The 12,414-nt window shown below is 37.4% G+C and overlaps 1 protein-coding gene across 3 annotated transcripts in view; it reads right to left on the reverse strand.

The window, feature by feature from the left end:
* Positions 1-12,414, reverse strand: part of rn (rotund) — a 220,276-nt gene that overhangs the window by 60,418 nt on the left and 147,444 nt on the right. For 2 of the 3 annotated variants that reach the window (XM_069506551.1, XM_034981143.2), the window contains exon 1: positions 1,680-2,234. The exons of the other annotated variant lie outside the window; for it this stretch is intronic. The gene's annotated coding sequence lies outside the window, so the exon portion shown is untranslated. Of the gene's footprint in view, positions 1-1,679; positions 2,235-12,414 lie in introns of those variants that run through there. 3 annotated transcript variants of the gene reach the window in all.

The raw sequence follows: 12,414 nt of genomic DNA on the forward strand, positions 1-12,414 counted from the left end.
ATCATATTATAAAAAACTTAACTGCTGTTATCTCTATTCTATATCCTATTTATCTTCCGTTGACTTTTTCTTTAAAAACTTTTGCAACTGTGGAAGCAAGTTAAATTTTAAATAAATTATTTTTAAATTAGGAATTGCCAAATTGTTTCGTAGGAACTGAAGCGAAGAAGGTTGTTTGTTCAATATTTAGTTTTTGTCACTAGAATTGAGTTTTTAAAACGGTTAAATGGCTAGTTAACGTTAAAATTGTGTTGATAAAATTAATCTAGTTAGGAGTATTTCAATATTTGAATTGGATAAGTAAGTAACTACCTATTTTTGTTTTGATTGAATTGATAATATTTTTTTACATTTTTAAGGGCTACCATAATTTAGATAAATTTTTGCAAGCGAGCTTGATTCACAAGCTCGCTTTCTTTGGACATTTACAAAGAGGAGGGCAATTCTCATTCCCAAGATTAGTTTTAGAACGAAGAATTGAAGGCAAAGGGGCTCCAGGTCGCCAAAGACGGAAAAGGTTGGACGATGTAAGGGATATATTCTGTGGTAAGGGGGTGGACAGGGCTTAGTTAGGTACCCAAAGTTAGCTTTTCGCATGATGACGAATATTCTTTTGCTTCTCAGTGCTTTTAATTTCTTTGGGACTTTTGCTTATGGGGTTTACTTATAAAAGATTTACTTACTAGTTACTTAATTTACATTCAAGTGCATATTTTATCGTAATTTCAATTACTTTAATTGTAATAAGCATACCTATTAACAATAGCTATTCAGGTAGTCTCAAGCCTAGTTTATTTCCTTTTTTTATTTATCGAAGGGTGGTTGTCGTGTTTAGAGTTAGACCCAAATATTTATATATTTATATATATTAGATAATTCTTGTTTAACCGCCGCACTCAGATTGAGTTAAAACGAGACAGATTTATGAGAGAGATATAGCTCTGTCTCGTTTAACTCAATCTTAAGTAACGATTAAGCGACTCTGAGTACGGCTGTAAGTTACTCATCTAAAAATGTCAAGTGTTCTTAATTTGTATCTACTTAATTTATTACTTTTTCTAGAACGTTTTAGTTTACTTTTCGTAATAGGTGACTAATTACAATAACATGCTTTGTTTTGAATGAAAATTGGCCTAATTTTGTTATCAGTGTGAGCTTTAGTTTGGTTTTTATTTAAGTTCAAGAGGCTGATAATGTAAAAAGGTGAGACGTTTAGATAACTTATCTCGTGCACGGAGACTACGGAAATAATATTATGTTATTAAATAATTACGTAATATTCGGACAACATTTTAATTTGCTATCTATTTAAAATTTACGAAAAATTTTAAATTTGAAAAAAAAATACTGAGGAACTTAAAATGGAGGCAAGATATTTAATAAAATTTAATGAACGATTGCATTATTTATATACAGAAGAGCGTGCGAAAGACAATAGATTTTAATTTATAACAGACACGCAAGCTGTAGACACAAAAATATTTTCCGTATACATTATAGTTCGGGTATACTTCAAGGTCGCGCTTGACAGACGGCTACTGAGTCGTCCCACAATTTTAGCTTTGCGCTAGGGGGAGATATTACGTAAAAATTCCGACTCCCTCGCAGGGGGGACCTCTCCCGGCGACCGCGAGGGGATCTTGCCTCCAAATTAATTAAAACAAAAAAGTCGTACATACCTCTCACTGTCCTGCTCTCCTAATTCACCAATATCACCATATTAAATCACAGTTTGTTCCTATCTAAAGTGTCACTTAAAATATCACATAATCGAGATAACACTAGGCGTCACAACACGTCCAAAAGGCAACAGTCCCAGGCTTGACAGCCAAAAAATCTAAAAAAATCCACGTGCTCCCGGCAAATAAACATTTAAAAAAGCCGGGAGAAAAAAACGCCGGAGCCGTACTCTTGACCCTGAGGTAAAATTATGAATGCCGAGCGTGGTTACTAGGATCCGAATTGCCAGATTTTTTGTGCTCAATATTTTTGTGTGCTGTATTTTGATATAGTTGTGGGTAATCTACACGTGAGGCTGCGCGCCGTCCCGCTCACACTCAGCGATTTGCGCGTGCACCGATTGCGAGCTAGTGTACGCTGAGACATGTGCTCCCACAAAAAGCCGGCCTCTCCAGACTCGAATGCAGAGAAGCCGCACGGAGACTCGAACGACAAAAATGCAATACAAAACGCCCGCTCGCCCGCCTTTAGACCGACGCGGCAAAAACGAGACTGAAATTCAGATCTATAGTAGAAAAAGTGAACTACACCGAGCGAGGGGTACACTAACACATAAAATGAAAAAAATCATACGGACGCCAACATTGACAGCGGAGCTTAAAAAATCGGAGTGGGGAGCTATCTGTGCCGTTCACTTCGCTAGCTTCGTCTCGCTTTAGTGGCATGAGGCCGCACGCACACAGCTAACCGGTGGTTAAGCGAAAAAAATGTGTACACATTTTTTTATTATTCACGATTTTTATGTGTGTAAGTGGGCTCCGTGCGAGGAGGACGGCGAACCGGCCCCCGTATATTGAAATAAGTGGGAAGGAGAGGGCGTGCGTCGCCACGTGCTCGTCCCTCGGTATTAAATAATAATTAAAATGGCTACACGGCCGGCTATACGAGATACTGTTCGGTAGACGATTTTTTGGTCAAGCTTTCGCCTTTTTGCGGAGCTTTTTGCGGAATCGAGGAAACTATGATATTACGTAATAGTTTAGTGTAGGGTGGAAAAAGTTGCGTGTTGATTGACACATGACTTTTAATTGTAACCGTAACGCGCGCAGAGCTTCGCGCCGCGCCGGAAAAAAAACCCCAAGGACGGGGCGCGAAAAAGAAGTTATTGATTAAAACAGGGCTGTCATTGACCAGTCGCAAATGAGGGCTGTTAATGGTATGCACGGTGGATCTGACAACACTGTTTTCCCCCCTTTTTTTCTGAGCTCTTTTTAATTATTGACGAGACTATTTAGCTGTTTTGAAGAGCGTCTTATGTTATCTTAATTTTTTAATCGAATATTAACGGTGCTGTATTCAGAAAGACTGAGGTTTAAAATTTGAACCTTAAATTAAGTTAAATAAAATAATACCTAGTCCAGCAAAAAAGTTACACAATAAATTTAATATAATAATAAGTAATTCTTAGTAAATATCAGATTGATTAATTGATGATAAATAATAATCATAAACACAACAAAACACAAACAGTTAAAAAAAAACAAACATCCTGAAACACTTGTTTTAAACAAAACACGTGTTTAAAACAATGCAAGCAATCTGTTGAAGGCACCTCAGAACAGGTAGTCAATAATCATATCTAAAAACTTGTCCAACGAAAATAGGGATAGGTACCTACTTACTTAAAAGTACCTACTTAGTATTAAAATGAAAGTAATTTAAAATGGTGAAATATATTTTTTATTCTCCTTACAATTTTTTTACTAAACAAAATAATATTTAGATGGTGTTTACAAAATACACCTAACACACATTAACTTAAGCGTGTTTCTACTATCTTAAAAAGGCAGGTCAGATTGGTCAAATCTAAAAAAATACCAGCAAAAATTTTATTTCGTTAGTCCCAAAGCATTTCATATAATTTAATAACGCTGCCAAAGTCGCAGGCAATAGGTAGTTAGTTAGTTTAAAGATAACAATATAAGAAGCTAAAGCTTTGTTAAAAAACAGAAGTAATAATTTGACCGCGCGGCATCCTCAGGTCCTATTCTAGGTAGGTAGGGTAGGTATAACCAACTGAGACAAAATAAGTATTGAGTTTAATTGCACCTCATTAAAGCTACCCTACACGGCGGAAGCTTTGCCAACTTTCGATTTTTGAATTGTTCTAACAAAAGCCGTAAAAAGTCATATTTTTTATGACTCCCGTCAAAGAAAAGTTATAGATGCTTTATAATGCTCTACTATTTATTTATTATACCTACTGTATAGTTTTAAATTGTATAGTTTCTAAATCTGTGATAGTATTCTTGTAATCCATTTATTTTCTTTGATCTAGTATTTTTTTTATAAAGTACCTAGATATGATTTTTGATTAAGTTTAAAGAATACCTACCTAAAAACGAGTTTTTTTACGAGATTTTTACTCTCAGGCATACAGGTTGCCTCACGATGTTAGCATTACTTACTTAAAACGCACATAACTCCGAAAAGTCAGAGGTGCGTGCCTGGGATCGAAGTTCGAACCCCTGACCGATTAGAAGGCGGACGTCCTAGGCTATCACAGCTATTTCAGTTAACTTAGCTATAACTTAACCAAAAATATTCCTATGATCTAAGGAAGTAAGATGTCAGCTTTTCCGGGCAAAAACTGATAGCCTGTCTGATCTTAGGTACCTACCGGTAAATGGTAATTGCCAGGAAGTAGGTAGGTACTAGCAATAACTAGCAGGATAAAAATACCGAAGTAATATTGAATAGGAACGATTACAAAAGTCGATTTACGCTTCAGGGGATCCAAGAGTCTCAGCAGAATAAACAGACCTCCTTGGCGCAGAGGTAAGCTCTGTGGTCTTATTAGTGGGAGGTCCCGGATTCGATTCCTGGCAGGTGGTTTTATATATTTAGATTGTAAGGCCACGAATAGTCCTCTAGCCCATACAAAAACTTATCAGTAGGTAGGTACATCGGGAAAAAATGTTGGAAAAAATAACCTATATCTTATCAAAAAACTGTAAGATAAGACAAAAACGTGTAAAGCCTTTTGAAAAACATACTTATGTAGCTTCGATACGATAGGAGGAAAGACTCAAAGACAAACGACTTTAACGCGCGCGCGTGCGCACACAAAAAATATATGTATCGATAAAAACTGTATGACGTCGACCGTCCGCTGTGCCAGATCCTTCTTTCCAGGCACATGCAAACTGTGGAACTAACTCCCATCGGCGGTGTTCCCACTAGATTACAACATGGGGTTATTCAAGCGCACCAACAAATTCCTAAAAGGCCGGCAACGCATCGGCGGTTCCTCTGGTGCTGCAAATGTTCATGGGCGGCGGTAATCACTTAACATCAGGTGACCAGCCTGCTCGTTTGCTCGCTATCTCTATTTTAAAAAAAGTTCTTAATGTTAAATGCTACTAGTTACAACATAATCTTTATTTCTAAAAATATAAAAAAAAGTATAGACAAAATAATAATACATCTCTACCCCTATTATAAATGCGAAGTGTGTTTGTTTGTTGGTTTGTTGGTTTGTCCTTCTGACACGTCGCAACGGGGCAATGGATTGACGTGATTTTTTGCATGGGTATATTTGAAGACCTGGAAAGTGACATAGGTTTTTATCCCGGAAAATCAAAGAGTTCGCACGGGATTTTTTAAGACCTAAACCCAAATCTTTCAAATACTATTAATAAATGGTTTTATAATTGAGGGTCAAAAATTATAGCCTCTCAACTTCACTAAAGCTACAGAATGGGCCAAATAGTTATTGGTATCGGATTGTATTTAGGTAGTATAACAATAACGCTAAGTTTTTGCTAGCGTTCTGGTTACACCCTGTATGTCAAAATATTATGTAGGCAAAAGGCATACTTTTAGAAGATAAATGTTAGAAAAGTGAAAACAACTTTGACAAAAACAAAAAAAAAACTAAGCGTAAAAAAGACAGTGTTTGTCTTTAACTGCAAAAAAATAAAAGAAAAAAAATAAACGTCAAAAGTTTATGGTAGTGTAGTGACGTCGTCAGACCAATAAAATTAATACAAAAGGCTATTTTTTAAAGGGTTGTTACATTTAAAGATTTCAATTTCATTAGACCTTGGATTTTTTATGTAACTACCCATTTTTGACTGCCTATTCATAATTCATCGATTTTTTTGTCTATTTGTCGTCATGGAAAGGCAAGGGTTTGACAACAATTGCTTGGATAGCCTTTTTGTCGAGATCCGTATCAAAAAAAAATCACCTGTTTTGGGGCGCGGAAGTAGGATGTTGATTAAATTCCTTATTTTCAATTGAAGTTCTTAATTCAGGTGCTTCCATAATGGTGGCAAGTGTTCTTCGGTTTTTTTTTAAAGTATGCAATCTAGTGAGTTGACATATACTAGAGCATGCAATGTTTTGCAAAATTACTTCAAACTAATGAACAAATAAGTAGGTAGTACCTACCTATGAAGGACTATTTCAAGCGGTACTCGTTTTATATGAAGCTGTCAAAATTCAGTCAGATCAGTCAGTCAGTCAGTCAGTCGTCACCTTTTGCTTTTATATATTTAGACTAGCTGACCCGCCCCGGCTTCGCTCGGGTGGAATTTAGAAAATTGAGGTGGGGGTTGAATTTCCAAAAATCCTGAAATACATATTTCTTAATTTGTTGCCGGAAACCCAAATACCAATTTTCATGCAAATAACTTGAAAAATGACGGACTTTCATACAAACTTTCATCCCCTATTTGACCCCCTTGGTAGTAGAATTTTCAAAAATCGTGAAATACGTATTTTTTTATTTTTAACCGAAAGCTTAAATACTAATTTTCATCGATGTAACTTCAAAAATGACGGACTTTCATACAAATTTCCATCCCCCATTTAACCCACTTAGGGGTGGAATTTCAAAAAATCCTTTCTTAGTGGATACCTGCTCTTTACAAAGAACACACCCTCCAAATTTCATGTCTCTAGGGCCAGCGGTTAAAGCTGTGCGTTGATATATATGTCAGTCAGTCAGTCAGGACTTTGAATTTTATATTTACAGAAGATTCTGTTCTATTTTTACGTTCAACTAACTGATTCCGGAGACTATCCGTGAATTTAAGGTTTTAATAGATTCTGTTACGAGTTCCTAAAATCCTTCCTAAGTGAACTCTTAGGCACGTCTTAGGGTAGGTACTAGGAATATTTCCGCCAATTTTAAAACTCTAGGTCCACCGGTTAGGCTGTAGGTACGTTGTGTGTCATTCAGTCCATCACAGCATTATTTTATATGTAGATATAGATCTTAAATCACTATCTTTTTATCGTAGAAATATTTACTGTCTTTTCACTTTCTTACCTACTTGTGTTTATTGGTTTCATACATTTTTGTTCTCATGAAATGGGGCACTTTTTGATGCTTGATGTATAAAGATTGCTTCTCTAGTTATATTATAACATCTCTCTGGATTATGCAATCATTTTCTTATCGATTTTTCGAATCTTCTCCATGTCACATTTTTGGAAGTGTTCTTTTTTATTACTTTTGTAAGATCCAAAAGTTCCTATTTACCCTGTGATTTCACCTGTCCAAAATTTTTTTTAATTTATAGACTAGCGCTTGGCTGCAATCAGACCTGTTAGATGATGTAGCCGAAGATGGAGCACACTTTTTATTTATTCATTTAGAGACAAGTTAGCCGCTGACGCTGTGATAGCCTACCGATTAGGACGTCCGTCTTCTAATCGAAGGTCGGGGGTTCGATCCCGGGCACGCACCTCTAACTTTTCGGAGTTATGTGCGTTTTAATTAATTAAATTATCATTTGCTTTAACGGTGACGGAAAACATCGTGAGGAAACCTGCATGCCTGAGAGTTCTCCATAATGTTCTCAAAGGTGTGTGAAGTCTACCAATCCGCACATGGCCAGCGTGGTAGACCATGGTCAAAAACCCTTCTTACTCTGAGAGGAGACCCGCGCTCTGTAGTGAGCCGGTGATGGGTTGATCATGATGATGATTGTTATTTACATGAAGTAAAGTACCTGCCTAGGTACTTATTTAGAAATATTTATAACTAGCTGAAGGCCGCGACTTCGTCCGCGTGGAATTAGGTTTTTAAAAATCCTGGGAACTCTTTCGTTTTCCGGGATAAAAAGTAGCCTATGTCACTCTCCAGGTCTTTATCTAAACCCCAAAAAAATTACGTCAATCCGTTGCACCGTTGCGACGTGATTGAAGGGCAAACCAACAAACCAACAAACAAACACACTTTCGCATTTATAATAAGGGTACTGATTTCGCTAGAGATAAAAATGTGCTTTCTATCTATGTCCATCTATTCATCTAGCGGTGTTTCATTTCCTGCACAACACGGAACCTGTATTTTGGGGGTCCGCCATTTTGATCCACACAATCTTACATCTCATTAAAATGACTGCAGTAAACCATCAGATGATTTGCCCAACATCTCCGAACTTTATACATTGCTGATTTAGTTAACGAAGGATTTGTTAAGTTTAGAACAAAAGCAGCAATGGTTGTGGATTTGACAGATATGTGTGAGATAGTAATGATGTAATAGTATATTTCAGTTTAAGGTATGTTCAGACGTGCCAACTTCATGCCAACTTCTAATTTCAATTAGGTTTCGTAAATGAAGTTGTTATAAAGTATTTAAGTAAAGGTTTGTTGAGCCGATAAGTCTCTACTAGACCAGACTTCCCCTCTATGATATTAAAATTTATCTTGTAGATTCATTGTTAATTATATTATGAGAGTTTTTATCATAATATAATTACCTCACCTAATGCATTTTGCGTGCTACGCAATAGCGAACAAAAGAGCGTTCTTAAATGGAAGAATTAATTTTTATTCAAATAATCTTTAACTTTAACGAAACTCGGCGGTTGTTCTTTTCAAATATTCAATTAACAATAATGCATACATAATTGCAGTGAATCTATACTGCAATTATTGTTACATTGATAAAAGAGGGATCTCCTTGGTTAGGTAGTCGACAGTCGTGCAATTGAGCCTTTAATTTTTACCATTATTGACTAGTTGTAGGTAAGTTGTAACGTCATGGCATTAGCCTCAATAGCTCAACGGGTACAGGAGTCGACTGAAAACCGAAATGTCGAAGGTTCAAACCCCGCCCGTTGCACTATTGTCGTACCTACTCCTAGCACAAGCTTACGCTTAGTTGGAGAGGAAAAGGGAATATTAGTCATTTAAGATGGCTAATATTCTTTTTTTAAAGAAAAAAAAAAAACCTGTTGGTTCGTCTGTACTCGCTTTATGAAACAAGCGTGCAAGTGCTCGATCATCCATCACGCAAATGTTCAGAACCGGATTCTCCCGAACAAGATTGAAGCCGAAATATGATTTTGAAGCCATAGCGCTGATAAATTCCGAATTACTAATAATAACAAAGCTACCGGCTTTATAAACATTCGCTGATTAGTAATAAAAATAAAACGTACCTATATTATATTAAAAACTAGATGATGCCCGCGACTTCGTCCGCGTGGATTTAGGTTTAAAAATTCCGTGGGAACCCTTTGATTTTCCGGGATCAAAAGGAGCCTATGTCCTTCTTCGGGATGCAAGCTACCTATCTCTATACCAAATTTCATCAAAGTTGGTTAAACGGATCGCGATATGGACTATTATGGATATATAGTAACTAGCTGATCCCCGCGGCTTCGCCCGCGTGGATTTAGGTTTTTAAAGATCCCGTATAGCCTATATCACTCAGGAATAATGTAGCTTTCTACTGGTGAAAGAATTGTTAAAATCGGTTCAGTAGTTTCAAAGATTACCCCCTACAAACAAACTTAACGACATTACCTCTCTATATAATAGTAAGTATAGAGTATAGATATAATAAGATAGTAATAGTAGGGAGGTATGGAAGTATGGATATTGTGAGTCAAATGTCCAACATTTCTTTCTTTTTTCCTAGGATACCTGTAGTACAGGTTTAGATGGGGTTCATCCTATATGATGTGGGTCGTGTTTATATAAAGGCGTGTAGGAAATTTTTTATGCAAAAATATCTCTTAACAAAAATGCCGACTTAAACCCTTAATTTCTATCGCGTTATTCGAAACAAAAAGTTTACAAATAAAAAAGGAGCAAAACTTTCACTTTCAAAACTAACTTTTTGTGCGTACAATAAGAAATAACAATAAAAAGCTTCTTTTTAGCTACCGAGGAAAAAATTGTGTGGTCCCAATTGTTTTTTGTTTAAAAAACGTCTCTCATTTGGCACTAACCAAAGGGGTTTCATAGATCGGATATTACAAAACAAACAAAGCCAAAGAAAAAACAAAGCTTCCATGCACCTGGTTTAAGTTATTTTTTATTGATATCTTTAATGTTTATTATAATCAAATAAGTTCTTCTTCCGGTAGGAAGACGGGCGCCTAAGTTTTAGGGTTCCGTACCCGAAGACTGCCAACGGGACAGTATTACCACAGTTCACGACAAAAACTTGCAACTAAACGTCGAGGCTTCACCTACACTGGCAGACGTCAAATGTAGGTAGGCTAGGTACCTCGTTTTCGGTGGTGGGGTTTCCAGGTCGCCAAACCTAATAGCCGGACAGGCCAGCCAGTTTGGCCGGACATTTGGGTAGAAAGGCCGGACACCCTACAATATTGAGGATTTTGTGTCTTAGGTACGACAAAAAAATTGTATGTAAAATCAAGCTTTTTTTATTATTGTCATGAATTTTGTTGTCGGGCGGCACTGCCGCCTGCGGGAGCGACCGACAGTCGACTCGCCTGAGCTCGGCCACGCTCGTTTGCGAAATGTAAAAAGCCTAACAAAAACCGGACACCGTTTATTTTGGCCGGACACGCAATCAAAAAGCCTACCTATGTCCGGCTTTATCCGGATGCCTGGCAACCCTAGGTGCAGGATCAAGCCTAGTTTTTTGTTTGATCAATCGACATCTGTCAAATATTAGGTGACGTGAAATCAAAGATATTTATTCGTTTCATAGCCTACTACTAAGACACCGCTGTCCATCCGTCCGTCTGTCTGTGAGCGGGCTGTATCTTGTGAACCGTGCTTTGTAGAGAGTTGTCACAGAATATGTAGATATTTATTTCTATTGCCGCTACAACAACAAATAATAAAAAAGTCCAAATGGCTGCCATCAAAATTTAAATTAATAATTAAAAAGTGTTGTGTCTTGTACGATGGTACGGAACCCTTCGTGTGCAAATCCGACTCGCACTTGACCGATTTTTTCTATCAAACGCCATAAAAAGTCCACGGTCAGTGATGGTGCTATTTCATACCCTAACATGTGGTGCATTAAGGATGTAAAGTTTGGAGTTTTTTTGATTGAGTTCTTATAGACGCAATGTGTTTTATAAGAGATTTAATAGCAATGTTAGTTCTGAATAGATTGTTTTATGCAGATGTCGTTTTATCGAGGTAAAAGTTAAAACTCATGATATTAGAGGAAGGGCCTTAAAAAATTTAGTACAACTTTATTTTTATACTAGTTTATCCAAGTCTCTCAGTATAAGACGTTTTTGACGACCTCTCTGGCACAGTGGTAAGCACTGTGGTCTTATTAGTGGAAGGTCCCAGGTTCGATTCCTGGCAGGGGTTGAGAATTTTATAATTTCTAAATTTCTAGTCTGGTTTGGTGGGAGGCTTCGGCCGTGGCTATTTACCACCCTACCGGCAAGTCGTCCCGCCAAGTGATTTAGCGTTCCGGTACGATGCCGTGTAGGTGACAAAGGGACATGGGTTTCATAAAACTGCCATTCCCCTTCCAGGTAAGCCCGCTTCCATCTTAGACTGCATCATCACTTTCCACCAGGTGAGATTGCAGTCAAGGGCTAACTTGTATCTGAATAAAAAAAAAGTTCAGGCGGGACACTGATGTTAAGTCATAAGTGATTACCGCCGCCCATGAACATTTGCAGCACCAGAGGAACCGCCGATGCGTTGCCGGCCTTTCAGGAATTTGTTGGTCCGCCCCTTGAATAACCCCATGTTGTAATCTAGTGGAAACACCGCCTGTAGCTGTTAATGTAATAAATAAACATTTCGGTTGACAATTTTGTGAGTAGATCAATTGATCAAACTAGCAAAGAAAACTTCTGAATTCATTCAGCTCTTCAACTTCATATATTCATTCATCTGAATTATCATTTGCCATCGGATTTATCTATCAGACTTGATACCTAGTCAAATAAAAACCTGTCATCATAAAAAACGCACAACCTGTTTTAGTTGTCTTTTTTATATTAAAAGTGCCTACTTGTAAGATCCAAAAAGTTCCTATTCGTAACCTGTGATTTCACCTGTCCAAAACTTTTTTTTAATTTATAGACTAGCGCTTTGGCTGCAATCATACCTGCTGGAAGTGATGATGTAGCCTAAGATGGAGCGCACTTTTTAATTATTCATTCAGAGACAAGTTAGCCGTGCAATCTCACCTAGTGGTAAGTGATGATGTAGTCTAAGATGGAAGCAGGCTAACCTGGAAGGGGTATGGCAGTTTTTATTAAACCCATGCCCCTTTGGTTTCTACACGGCATCGTACCGGAATGCCAAATCGCTTCGCACGGTCGAAGCCACCCAAACAAAAACTTGCTTATAAGACGCCTATGACTTGTAGCCTGTAGGTAGTAGGTACCCTTAATAAAAGAGGAGGGGAAAACTGATGCTGGATTAGTTCAATGTGCCGGATGGACGTTCCATATCCTAGCGGTTCGAATTTGAAAC

This window comes from Maniola hyperantus, chromosome 23 (genome assembly GCF_902806685.2).
Source record: "Maniola hyperantus chromosome 23, iAphHyp1.2, whole genome shotgun sequence".
In the NCBI taxonomy this organism is placed as follows: domain Eukaryota; kingdom Metazoa; phylum Arthropoda; class Insecta; order Lepidoptera; family Nymphalidae; genus Maniola; species Maniola hyperantus.